The sequence below is a fragment of the Monodelphis domestica genome, chromosome 3 (assembly GCF_027887165.1).
Source record: "Monodelphis domestica isolate mMonDom1 chromosome 3, mMonDom1.pri, whole genome shotgun sequence".
NCBI classification, from domain to species: Eukaryota; Metazoa; Chordata; class Mammalia; order Didelphimorphia; family Didelphidae; genus Monodelphis; species Monodelphis domestica.
Window position 1 is genome coordinate 19,654,679 of NC_077229.1, and position 14,600 is coordinate 19,669,278.

At 37.0% G+C, this 14,600-nt stretch overlaps 1 protein-coding gene across 4 annotated transcripts in view; it reads right to left on the reverse strand.

The window, feature by feature from the left end:
* OSBP2 (oxysterol binding protein 2) overlaps positions 1 to 14,600 on the reverse strand; it is a 384,108-nt gene that overhangs the window by 143,592 nt on the left and 225,916 nt on the right. The window contains exon 1 of one of the 4 annotated variants that reach the window (XM_056821486.1): positions 5,013 to 5,079. The exons of the other annotated variants lie outside the window; for them this stretch is intronic. The gene's annotated coding sequence lies outside the window, so the exon portion shown is untranslated. Of the gene's footprint in view, positions 1 to 5,012; positions 5,080 to 14,600 lie in introns of those variants that run through there. 4 annotated transcript variants of the gene reach the window in all.

The window sequence follows — 14,600 nt, forward strand, 5'->3', positions numbered from 1 at the left end:
TTGGTTCCAAGGTAGAAGAGTGGCATGGGCTAGGCAATGGGGGTCAAGTGACTTGCCCAGGGTCACACAGCTAGGAAGTGGCTGAGGCCAGAATTGAACCTAGGACCTACCGTCTCTAGGTCTGGCTCTCAATCCAGTGAAACACCCAGCTGCCCCCTAACAGTTGTTTTGATGAAAAAATTAAAGTAATGGTTAATGTGATTAGAAAAGAGAAGAAAACAAAATCACTAGCATTAGAAATGAAAAGGTAAATATGCCACCAATGAAAATGAATCAAAGCAATTATTGGGAGTTACATTGCTCAAATATATGACAACACATTTTAACAATGTAAGTGAAATAGAGGAAAACCAAAAAAAGTATAAAGTGTCTAGACTATCAGAGAAGCAAATAGAATATCCAGATAAACCTTTCAGGAAGAAATATAGAACCGGCCATAAATGAACTACTAAAGAAAAAAAGTCAGGACTTTACAGTTGGATTTACAATCGAATTCTATCACATATTAAAGATAAATTAATTCCAATATTAAATAAAATATCTTAAATAAGAAGGAAATTCCTACCAAATTCCTTTTATGAAACAAATATGATACTGATATCTAAACCTGGAAAACAAAAGCAGAGAAAGCTATATATCAATTTCATTAATGAATATGGATGCAAAAATCCTAAATAAAATACTAGCTAGAAGACTACAATATGTCACAAAGATTATATACATTGTGACCAAACAGGATTTATACCAGGAATGCAGGACTGGTTCAATAAAAGGAAAACTATCAATATAATTATATCAATAACAAGAGTAACAAAAACAATATGATTAAATCAATATATGTAGAATAAGTTTCTGACAAAATTCAACACTCATTCCTATTAAAAACACTCGAAAGCATAGCTATAAGAAATATCCACCTAAAACCACCAGCAATTATTATTTATAAGATGGGTAAGCCAGAAGCCTTCCCAATAAGATTAAAGGTGAAACAAGAATGCCCATTATTGAAATATTATTTAATACTGTATTAGAAATGCTAGCACAATAGTAATAAGAAAAGAAACAGAAGTAATCAGAATAGGCAAAGTAGTAATAATGAACTATCACTTTTTGAAGATGATATCTATGGAAAATCCTATAGATACAATAAAAATATTGGGTTAAACTATCAATAATTTTAGCAAGGTAGTAGGATATAAAATAAATTCATGTAAATCATTAGCAATTTTATGTTACTAACAAAGTCCTGGGAGAAGAGACCCCACTTAAAATAACCAGTCAAAATAAAATGCCTGGGAGTATACCTGCCAAAACCAACCCAGGAACTACATAAATGTAATTATAAACACTTTTTACAAAAATAAAGTCAGGTTTCAATAACTGGAGAAATATTTTATGTGGCTAGGTAGAGCCAATATAATTAAGATGACAATCCTACCTACACTAATCTTATTATTCAATATCATACCTATTAAATTATTAAGAAATTATTTAATAAATCTAGAAAAAATAACAGAATTCATTTGGAAGAACAAAAGGTCAAGAATATCAAAGGAATTAATAAAACAAATGTAAAGGAAGGAAGTCTAGCAGTACCAGATTTTAAATTGTATTATAAAGCAGTAGTTGTCAAAACTATCTGGCACTGACTAAGAAATAGAAAGGTGGATCATGGAACAGAACAGACATACAACAAACTAATAAAATATTATAGCAACCTTGTATTTAACAAAAGCATAGATCCATGTTTGGAGTTTAAGAATTCACTATTTAGTGAAATGTTGGGAAAATTGGAAAGCAGTTTGGCAGAAACTAGATATACACCAGTATTTTCTACCATTTACTAAGATGTGATTAAAATGGATATATATGACTTAGACATAATGGGAAATATAAGCAAATTAGGAGAATAAGGAAATATTACCTATCAGATTTATGGATAGGAGAGGAATTTATCAATAAACAAGAGACAGAGAGCATTGTGAGATGTAAAATAGAGTTTTTGCACAAATAAAACTAATGTATTCAAGATTAGAAGGAAGGCAGAAAATTATGGATAGGGATCTTATAGACAGTTTCTCAAATAAAAGTCTCATTTAAAATGTAGAAAGAACTTTGTCAAATTTATAAGAACATAAGACATTCACCAATTGAGAAATAGTTAACTATGAATAGACAGTTTTTGGATGAAGCAATCAAAGGTATATGAAAAATGCTCTAAATCATTACTGATGAAAGAAACAAAAATAAAAACAACTCTAAGATATCATTTTATATCTATCAGCTTGGCTAGAATGATAAATGTTGAAGGGGATGCAGAAAAATGGAGATATTGATATACTGTTAGTGCAACAGTAAACTGATCCAACAATTTTGAAAAGTAACCTGGAATTATGGCTAGAGTGGTATAAAATGGTGTATATCTTTAGACCCACCAATACCATTGTTGGGTTGGTTTCCCAAGGAGATAAGGGAAACAGGTAAAAAAATCTATTATGTTCTAAAATATCCATAGCATAGCAACTCTGTATGGTGGCAAAGAGCTGCATATTGAGGGGATGTCCATCAAGTAGGATTGGATAAACAAGTGGTGGTATAAGATTGTGATGGAATACTACTGTGTTGTATGTACAAAATGATAAAGAGATTAATTGGGGAAAAAAGCTGCAGAATTAATGTTTGAAGGATAAATTTGTGAATGTCTTCAGGAAAAGAACTGATAAACAGAAACATGAAAGACATTAAAAAAAAGATTTTGTGTCCTACAAGAGTCAGCTCTAATGCAATCTCTTCCATGTAGCCTTCTTTAACTGTCCCATAACCCTCTGTACCTCTCTTATAGACAGACTGATAGAATATTTGGCAGTTGTGTGTTTGGCATGTGCCAGAAACTGCCAAGTGCTATAAGTACAAGCAAACCAAGATAGTCATAGCTTTGAGGAGCTTACATTCTTATGGAAGAGGGGGAAGAAAACCTACATATACAAGGGAGCTTGGAAGAGGAGAAAGAAGAATGTTAGCAGGAAGTTTGGGGTTAGGGACAAGGAACAGGTGTCAGTGTGGTACTGACCACCATAAAGCAAAAGTTCACCTATCAGAACCCAAAAGGGATCCACGGATGAAGTCCACGGCTCATTTCAGGAAAAAATAGGAATGAGAGTTGGAATGGAGGCAACATTCTATGAAGCTGGGGGCCAGGATGAATAGTTATTCTAATGGATATTCTATTTGTTTGTAGACAAGTCCTATCTCTATTCATTAATATGGAGGCTACATTTAACTAATTCATAGGCATATTGTGAAGATTGGATTTTAGTTATGTCCTGATTGTAACAATGAAGGTACTTAGCTCTTCCTTTATTATGAAGATTAAATTGTAATCCCCTGTCTATTTTTAGATTTTAATCAACAGTGTTAACTCAGTATTTAAAGTAGATCTACCTATTTTAACTACAAAAAGGTGTTACTAACTATAAAGGTGTTAACTAACCACAAAAAAGTATAACTAACTACAAAAGGTGTGAATACTCATTTCATACATTGAGTGAGCAGTCCTGGAGAGGAGCATCTGATGTGATTGGTAGACGTAAAATTTAGGGGAGGTGACACAAGAGAAAAAAGGTTTTTAAATAGAGGAAACAGGCACACAAGGATGGATAGATAGATCAAGATCATTCAGACACTCAGAGTTGGACTGGAAGATAGACTCTTGGATGGAGTGAAGAGTCACTCGGAGTTGGAGTAAAGAGAGACACTTGAGGAGAGACTGGAAGACAGATACTCAGATTTGGGGTGAAGACATTTGACTGTGGAACTGGACCCTTGGAGGAGCTTGTGTAGGAAACCTCAGACTGCTTTCTTTTTAGACAGTCACCACGGTGAGTAAAAGGCTGACTTAGTTTCCTTGTCTTTCTGGAGGTGTGAACCTCCGAGAAAGGTCCATCATCTTGAGACTCCTTTCCCCTGACTGGTGCTTAGAATTTCTACCTGGCTCAGAGGAAGCCAGAGCTTTCTCTCTCCCCTTTTCCTCTTCCTTGATATTTTTTCCCTCTATTGTAAATAAACTATCATAAATTCCATTCTACTTTAGGAATTCATTTGGGATTTAGAAATTAAACCTCTGGCGACCACCAATTAATTATTCAGTTCAACCATAAAAATTTAACAATATTCAACAGTTCGCAGAACTTCGGCCTTTTACCACATTTTCACTATTTTCTTTTTTTTTTATGGCTGTTACTAAAAACCTATACTTCTACCCATTAATAGACATTTCCAACTTTTGAGGAATATCAATAGAGCCTCAATTGGTTAAGTCAAAAGGATACAGTGTGGAACACACACTAATCATGTGGTCAGAATGTCTGGGTTTGAGCTCTTTTCATGATACTTAGCAGTTGTATAACTGGGCAATTTACTCTCTTTAAACCTGCTTCCTTATTTGTAAAATGGGAATGATACTACCTTCCTTATGTGTACAAGGGAATGACCAGAAGCAATGAAAAACTGAATTTTGAAGAAATGCCTCAGAAGAAGAGCAGATGGCAACCCTGAGGACCCGGGGGGATGGGATGGAATTCCAGTCAGGCTCAAAAGGCAGTTGGGAGAAAAACCAAGAGTTCTTCTTGTCTTGGGCTCCTTGGAGCTTGGAGGGAGAACTACCTTTGGCTGTGAAAATACCCAGAATCTCTCAATCCTTTTATCTGAGCAGAAGAAGAAGATCTCATTTCTCAACTGGTGACAATCTTTAGGATAAAGACTCCTTTTTCCCTTAGGGGAACCCAGAGCTTATTTCTGAAGAAGATTCCCTAGTTTAAAACCTCAAGATCTATATAGGGAAAATACCTTGGGGATTTCCTCTTCCCCCTGTCCTTTCATTACCCTTTAACCCTTTATATCTAAATAAATTAGGCATCTTAATTTATAATAGAACTTGAATCAGATTCCATGTGTTAGGAGGGGAACTTCAAAAACTCATTTCAATAAGGAGGCTGAGGGAAAATCTGACTTACCCTTTAGTCTAGTCAGACTGACTCCATTGGTAAACAGCTCAACTTGGGAAGAGGGGAGGAAGGAAGTGTCACCTTATATTGATTCCCCCAATTAGCTGAACTTCCAGTTCCTACTCTTCAAAGTCTCCCTCACTAATACACTTAGAAGATTGTTAGGAAGAATTTTAAACCAATTTAATTTAATTTAAAATTAAATCAATGTGAGCAAAAAAGTTTTCCCACTTTAATTTCTATTGTTAGCACGGTTTCATTTATTATATTTTATAACAGTACATAAAAATGTAGCCTGTCAGTTCTCTCTTTGGATGGTTCCTTTTCTTCTCCCCATCCCCTAAATTGTGGATAATGCTCAATGCTCATGTCTAGGATTATGTGGAGCAGTTTTTTCACCATTTTTTCTTTACTGAACTGATCCTGCCTCATAGATTTAACTGTGGTTTCTCTGCTGATGACTGTGATTGTTCAATCCTGTACTGCTAACTTTAACCCTTCACCCAAAGTCCTAGGTCTGCCTATATAGTCTTTATAAGAATAGTATAGTATCCTAGAGAAAATACTGGTCAATCAGAAAACTTGGGGTCCAGTCCCAGATCCAACTTAATAGCTATATGATTTTGAAAATTCCACTTCACTTAGATTTTTCACAGAAATGTAAAGCTACATTTATACAGTGTATCCTTAAAGTCTTTTTAATCCTTACAGGATCATGAGGTCTTATGTTTAGAGTTGTTGGAAGTCACTTCATAGGTTCACTCTCACTGTATCATTTCTCAAATGTGGTCCAAAGTGACAAAGAATCAGGATATTAAGACAGGTTCTCTGCCTAAGCCCTTTATCTACATGTCCTCATTAGAAACTCACAATTTCCTTCAAGGGAACAGCCCTAATATTTCATCTTCACCATATAAGTGGGAAAACTTAAACAACTTGGTCAGAGCAGCCAACCCCAGTATTTGATCTCCTGACTAACTCATCCCAAGTAGATGATTAACGGGATAAGGATGGTGATCAGACAAAGGGGGCAAGGTATTCAAAGAAGCCATAAGAATAAATTGACAAGACATTTTTAGCTACAGTGGCTGCCTACAGAGAGGCAGGTTTCCTAACTTTCCCAACATGGTAAGAATCTTAAATTCACATCAGACAGAATAATGATCAAGGAAATAAATTATAAACTGGGATAAGTAAATTCTTCCACCCCCAAACTGGACAGAAAATCAGTCAGCAGCCCTTGGGCAAGAAAGAATGGTACCTCAGAAGCTCATGGCCTCCTAATCCAAGCAGGAGGAAATAGGAAGAAAAGAAGGGGGAGGAAGAATTTGAAAGAGGGCAGATAAGGGAAAGATTATTCTTAAATCAACTCTAAAATATTTTTAAAAATTTATAGCTCTTTTTATAAATTGGCAAATGAATAATTTATGGTATTGTTGATTTTAATTAGTTATTAATTAGCTATCTAGTCTAAATAGAAGCAGAGATCAATACCAGAGAAAGGATTTTTGCCTGGTCCCCTTTAAGACAAAGGGAAAAATTGTTGTGGCCGATTTAAGAAAATTTGCATGTTGGGAAGGCAGTGACAGAACTCTTGGCCTCTCTCTTACACTTCCTCTCTTGAGCAGATTGCTGGAGATTTCTCTCTGAGACTACCTGTGAGTGATTTCTATGAGAGTTAACTTTGAGAAGTTGGATGAACATTGGTTAAGCAAAAGTTGTTTGGGATTGAGAGCTTTTCCCAAAGAGAGAAAAGCTGCCAGGAGGGGGCTCTGTTTCCTCTCGCTGGAACAGCGTGAGCATCTGGCTCCCTGATGGGGAGAGTCAGACAAGCTAGCAATTTCTAACAGTAATATTTGATAGTTAGTTGTGGCAGCTTGTGAATTTTCATAGATATTTTAAGGAGCTAATAGAAATTGAAGTTCATAATTTCAGAATAGGCTAATAAAATAGAATTAAATCTGTAGTCAGTTAGAGTAAGAAAGTGTCGTGTCTACCTGGTAGACAAAGAAGACATGTCATAAAGGGTAGTTTGGATTCTGGGTTTTAGTTAGAAATATGAGTAATAGGGTAAGATATTTCCTACTTTATTCCTACCTCTTTTATCCTGTCCCTGCCTCTTCTCATAGTTATAAATAAGCTGTATCCAGCTAGTTCATACACTGCCTTCAACTAGGTTAACCTAATAGCTTTAGCCTATATCTTCCACCTGATCAGTGTCAATTAGCTATCAATATCCAAACCCCAAACAAGATTAATATTATCCATAACAGTATATAAATGTGATTGAATACTATTGTGTTGAGGGGTAGGTAGGTTGCACCATGGATAATGCATTGGGCCTGGAGTCAGAATACTCATCTTCCTGATTTCAAATCTGGTCTCAAGTATTTACTAGCTACATGACACTGGATAAGTCATTTAATCTTCTTGGCCTCAGTTTCCTCATCTGTCAAACGACAAACCACTCTAGGATCTTTGCAAAAAAAAAACAAAAACAAACAATCCCCAAATGGAAGTCATAAAGAGTCAGACATGGCTGAAATTACTGAATAACAATTACTATTGTGTTGAACTTTTTATCAGTTTAATGACTAACTGGAAGTCCACAGGACTAATGATGAAATATGCTACTTGCCTTCTGACAGAGAAGTCAATGACTCAGAATGCAAAAAGATAAATTTGGACACAGCCCATGTGCATACTAAAATTTGTGTTGAATGAGCATACATGAAAGTAACAAGCTTCATTTTCCTTTGTTCTCACTTGGTTGCATGGGGGGGGGGGCAGGTTTGGAGGGAAAGGTAGATAAAGTAGATCTTGGCTCCAAAAAAAGCAAGATACTTTTTAAAATTGAGAAAAAGAGAGATACAAGAAGACATTCCCAACGCCCAACCTTTTGCAGAAGTGAGAGATCCAGGAGGGGCATAGTACATGTATTTTTAAGCTTCTATGATATAGAGCCAGCTAAGTTGAGCTAGTAGATAAAGAACATTGGGAATCTGGGATCAGAAATTCCAAGCCTCAGGTACTTACTAACATGACTCTGGGAAAATAATTTAACTTCTCCCTGCCTCAGTTTTCTCACCTATAAACAAGGATCATAATAAGTACCTACCTCTCAGGATTTTGAGGATCAAATAAAGTGATATTTTTAAAGCACTTAGCACATAGTAGGCATTAAACATGTTTCCTTCTAATCTACTGGCCAATTTTGGTGATTTTTTTTCTCATTTTTCTCTAATGTTTTTGTCTTTAAAAATATTAAATTATATGGAGTACCAATTTTGGCAGGGGAAAGGAGATACTGGGGGAATTTTGGTAATATAAGAAAAAACCATTAAAATTTTATTTTTTTTAAATCTTGTAAACGATGAAGCAATAAAGAGATTCAGGTGCCTAAGTTCATCACCTTCCATATGGAAGTCATAGAGATCTTTTGCCAAAGCAAAAAAACTACAATTGAAAGCTTAATTCCTTATGAACCCCAGAGTGCAACAATGCTAGAGAAATGATGGTGCCCATAGGGAAGAGTATTTTGGGGGAGAAAAATACACACATATACAGATATGTATGTCCGTACATACTGCACACTAATCTACCAAATACTCAATAATCCTTATTGAGTTTTTTATGCTTCTTTAAGGAAGGGGTGAACATAGAAATATTAATTCCTTTAGGAAAACCTAAGGGATTCCTATGTGTAATGTGATGTGACAATATAGACACTCAATGGATAGAGAAGGTTTTTAAAAAATAACAGGTATCTTCCTTTTTCTCATTTCTTTATTAAAATAGTTGGCATATAGGTGTGCATACATGTACATATCCAAGTACGTACATACATACACAAAGATGTTGAACTCTTTAATTTAATTTATTTGTTTTAAAAACCCTTACCTTCCATCTTAGAATCAATATTGTGTATTGTTTCCAAAGCAGAAGATTAAGGGCTAGGCAATAAGGATTAAGTGACTTGTCCAGGATCACACAGCTAGGAAGTGTCTGAGGCTAGATCTGAACCTAGGACCCCCATCTCTAGGCCTGGCTCTCAATCCACTGAGCCACCCTGTTGTCCTGACCCTCTGTGCAATTTTAAACTAAGCTTAAGCACACATTTCCAGACTTTTGTGAGGTATAAAGGCAACTAGGTTAAACAGTGGTTAAAGTGCTGGGTGGAATGAGCAGAGTTTTAAGCTTTTTTGGGGACACTGTGTGTTGTTGTATATCTAGAGAAAACATACATATATAATATGCATACATATGTTTTTTATGCATGTTGTATGCCTATATGTGTAAAGACACATCTATCTATCTTTAAAGGTTGTTTGAATCTGCAAAGTATCCCTAGAACTTCATCTGTGTGAGAGGATGGTCTTTAGGCACTGCTAAAACTGAAAATTTGATCATCACTGGGTCAACCTAATGATGAGCTTCTCTCAGCTTATATTAGTGTGTCCTAAGATAATAGATGAAATCCATCTCCCACCTCCACTTCCCTGGGGCCCATCTTTGCAAATTTTCTAACTTGCCAGGGCTTGCAGAAGTTTATGATCTGCTAGAAGAGCCTTTGAGGACACTGGGTCACTTCCAAACCATGAGGACACTGACATCATTGCAATCCTGTAGAGGAATACTCAATATAAACTTTAAAAAGGTCAAGGGGAAAAAGAAAAAATAATTCAAACCGTGGGAACAACCTCCTGGCAGTGCTTTCCTTATGATCAACCCTAAGAGGGAGGGAGCTGAGCAGAGTTGAAAGACCCCTGATCTGGGGATGCAAAGTCTTGTCCTGAGGAAACTAGGAAGAATCTTTGTTCTCAGACTCAGTCTCCTTGTCCATAAAGTCAATTAGTAAACATTTATTAAGCAGCTAAGTGCTAAAAGATAAACAATGGTCTTTTGTGCCACTAACTTGCCAGCATATTTATCAAGATCAACAAACTAATGTCTGTAAAAAAGTAATAAAAATGAGTGTTCTCATTAAAAGTCTTCATTTGCCTGTTTCCCTTTTGGCAGAAGTGTCAGGAGTCATCTGGTCTAGGGAGGGCACTGCAAGTGAAACAGAACTGCAGGGGAACCCTGAAAGGCCTCATTTTCCTCACCTGTGGACAGTTTCTAAAGCTGCTTGAAGCTCTAATTCTTTGTCATTTCAGTGGGATATCAAACTCCCAGTCAGGGAGGTTCCAATGCCCATGCAGCCTGACCACTCTTTTAAATTACCATAAGATTCTCCAGGGCACTGAGAGATGAACAGATATTTCCAGGATTACACAGCCAGGATATGGCCTAAGGAAAACTTGAACCAAGTCTTCCTGGTTCCAGGGCTAGTTGGTTGCACTCTAGCCTAATTCAGTGACTCTGCATTAACTTAGTTATTAAGAAGTTAATTCTTTGAATGTAAACATCTCTATCAGTCCCAAAGGAAAATGGAAAAGGAAAGAAATAGCCTTGAATAACTGACTATGTTATGTTATGGAAACAGTAGAAGAATATCTCCTGTACAGACTTTGACATGCAGTGAGATGGAGAGTCTCTAGCTCAAGTCCATCAGAACATATCTGGAGACACGGACTAGAGATGGGCAAGGGTGGGCCCACAACTGAAGAGAAGAAGGAAAGAGGGATGAAGCACATGACTGTCCTTTCTAATAACCTGAACTTCTAATATTCTGTGCATTCAAACTGCAGCAAGATGTCATCCAAGATGGCTTGAGGTTGAGAAGTGGTATACAAGCCATTCTGAGTGGAATGCATGACAGGAAAGGATGTGCACACGTCACAAAAACAAATGAGTATCTCAGTGTTGTGCTGGTGCCAAGATATGGAAGAACTAAAGCATACACTGGATGGTTCCTCTATGGAGGATTCCCTCAAGAAACGATGAACAAGAAACATAGTATGTTTGAGAAGGCCTCAACACATAAGAAGCACTAGTAGAAAGAGTACCCAGACTTTGGAGAAGATGATCTTATCAAAATGTGTGTCACGCCCTGTGGTAAGCACAGGGAAAGGAAGGAAGATGGATGAAACAGTCTTTGTCTTCAAAATGCTTATAACTTAGTATAAAAACTTCAATGTGTTCACAGATAAACATGTATGTATGTATACATATATATATATGTGTGTGTGTGTATTCTCACCAATTCTATACAAAGAATGGAGTCTATAAATTGCTATTTTACTATTCTGATTATTATATTTTGATAATTTTTCCCATTATCATCTTTTACATTTTATTTTTTGCTTCAAAAATATTTTAAGAAAGGATCTGTAGGCTTCAGGCAGTGCTCAACCATGTGAAGGACTGTTATGTGGAACAGGAATTATTCCATTGGGTCCCACAGGACAAAGAATACATTAACAGGTAGAAACTGCAAAGGGACAAATTTGGGCTTAATGTGAGGAAAAAAACCTTTCTGACCATCCAAGTTGTCCCAAGGTAGACTGGGTACCTTAAGGACATTGCATTCTCCCACCCTGGAGGTCTTCAGAAAAAGCTAGAGGATCAATTGTCAAGGATGTTAAGGAAGAGATTTCTTTTTAAGATGGGTTGGACTAGAGGTCCTCTTTGGTCTTTTTCAGTTCTCAAAAATCAAAGATTCCCACTCACAAATCTTAAGGGGCAGACTACCGCTTCTCAGAAAAAAATGTTAACTTTTAGTTTGGCATTTAAAGCACTTTGCAATATAGCTCTGACCCACCTAGCAAAATTAATTTCATCTTTGTCTCCTCATATTCTATATCCTAGTCAAACGGAACCATCAGATAGAATTCTGAACTCAGTATACCATTTACCAGTTCTAATCTTTTGCACTCTGGACCCCTTTTCACCATCCTTCTCTTCCTTCAAAACTCAGCTCTGGGGCCACCTCCTCCATGAAGAATTTTTTTAGTGCCCCCGGTTAATAATGCAGTCTCTCCTCCAATTACTCTGTATCAATGTATTTGTGTACATGCCCTATTCACCTGTTCTATCTATCTCAATAGAATATAAATAAGCTCAGTGAGTACAGGGATTATTTAGATTTTGTCTGTTTTTGAAGCAGCTGGGACACATAGTAGGCACTTCGTGAGTTTATCAAAATGAACCAGAGGGTAATATTTACATGAATACATTCTTGATTCACAAAGTCACAGGGATCATACATACCTGAAAAACTCATAAATGATTAGCCAACCATTCCTTGAAGACCTCTAATGAAGGGAACCCGTTTCCTTTTAAGACAACTCTCATTAGAAAAACTTTTCCAACAGCAGGTCCAAATCTGCCTTGCTACATAAAATCAATCAATCACCAATCATGTAATAAGCTTCAACAAAGGGTCCTTTACCCTCTTGATTATTCCCATCTTAATTATCTCAAGCTCATCAATGTCTTTACTAAAATATCATGCCCCAGATTTAAAATCCTAATTCTGCCTAGTGCCATGGAAAGAATGCTTGATTTGGTGTCAAGGGGCCTAGGTTCAAATTTTGATTTTACTCCTTACTCTTAGTTTCTCTGCCTTCCTTCAAGACTCAGTTTATATGCTAAAAATCTTTCTTCACTTCCTACTCCCTGACCCCATACCTCTTCTCCCCCAGCTGCTGTTAATGTCTTCCCTTTTCAGGGGACCTTTAGCTACTCTCTGTATATCTTCTACATGCTTAATTTATGGATATTATTGAAGGCAGGGACTTATTTAGGGCTGTAAACATTTCATAAATAAATGCTCATTGCTTGAAACACTCAACTGATTGACAATATCTATAGACCTCCCTTTCCTCATTTGGCCTCCAAGTTCCCTTCCAGCTCTACTTCATATCATCATTGATTGAGAGATGGAAGGAATCTGAGAGATCATCAAGTCTATGACTTAATTTGACAGTTGAAGAACCTGGTTTCAGTGGATCTTGAAGGTGGTCAGGGAAGTGTAGCCTAGATATGGAGGACAGCCAGAGAAAATGCCAAATGTCAAATCATGCAAAAAGGTTTAGAAGGTGGAACGGTCCCAAGAACATGGGAACACTATTGTTTTGCGGAAGTCAGGCAAATAATGTGTTTCAGAGATTAAATATGAATTCCTCTAGCATTAAAAATTCTTTAAAAACTGATTCTAATCTACCTTTCTAACTTCATTATACATTTCTCCCTTCCTTAAACTCTACAAAGCAACCAAACTAGCTTTTTTGCTGCTCCTCATATCCATTTCTTCTCTCCCTGTCTTTGAACTGATGGTCTTCAATGCATGCCTTCATTATCTCAACCTCACAGAATCCCTAGTTTATCTCAAAGCTTAGTTTAAAGGTTGCCTCCTCCAGGATGTCTTTTTGGATCCCTCCCTCACTCCTCCCCTAAAATAGCCCCACTAGTCTAGTCAGAAAGATGTGTAGACCTACATGGCAGTGTAATGTGTGTCAAATCCTTGAGGTTCCATCTCCTCGTGGGTTGAGTTTTTTGTGCCTTAGGTAACCTGGAAACAGAGTCAACATCTCAAGGTCTGGTCCCCTGTACTAGGAAGTCTAATGATGTCCCAGTGAAGATTTCCCTGCCTTTTAAGGGAAAACCACCCCAGTCTCAGAGGAAAGGAATTTTTCTAGTAGGGTTTGCTCCTACAACAACCCAGGAGGATTTCCTAGTTTTGCCCCTGACCACTGTATGACCATGCGAGAGGGAGCATGACTCAGCAGGATTGACCGAGGGCTGAGTTTTAAGTCAGATGATCTGGGCTCCAATCCTAATTCTCTAGTTTAATAGCTATTTGGAAGGGAGCAAATATTTAGTCTTTTTGTGCTTGAGTATATAGGTCAAATAGAATTGGGCTGGATGGCCAGAATTATAGAGCACCTCTCAGAGGTCATCTAATTCTAGCTATATTTGACATAAAAATCAAGAAATGTGGACATTTTTGGAAGTCTGGCGCACATTTGGCACTAACGCTCAAAATGAGCTGAGGTTGGGGACAGAAATTCAGGACATTGGGAGAAAAAAAAAAGACCAAAGATAGGATAAAACCTTTGCTTGGTGGGAATGGTTTAAATGATAATGGAGAAAAGGTGGAAGTGCTCAATTCTGATTTTATTTGCTTTCTCTACAAAGGAAAATAATTTTATAATCACATCAACTAGGAAGTACAACTAAGTTGTGTAGTGAATAGAGTTGGGCCTTAAGTTAGAAAGACTAAGTGAGGCAAAAATCATTTTTGCTTTCAAGAAGCTCATGTTCAACTAAGAGAGACAATGAGGAAATACCTAAATAGAATGTATAAATGAAGGTAATCTGAGAGGGGATGGAATTAATAGCTTGGGGGACCTGAGAAATGTTTCCTGCAGATGGTCCCAAAGGAAGGAAGGAAATCTGTGAGTTAGAGATGAGGAAAGAAAGTATTCCAGGCCTGGGGCAGCCAGTTGAAAAGGCACCAAAATGGGATATGAAGAGTTATGTCCAACAACTAGGTCTGGATCTTAGACTCTGTGGAGTGAGGTTAAAGGATATGAAGACTGGGAAGGCAGGAGGAGCCAGCATGTAGAGTTTTAAATGCCAAAGGACTTGATATTTGTTTCTGGAGCCCAATGGAGTTTGAGACACTCTGTAAATTATTTGTAGAGACTCATC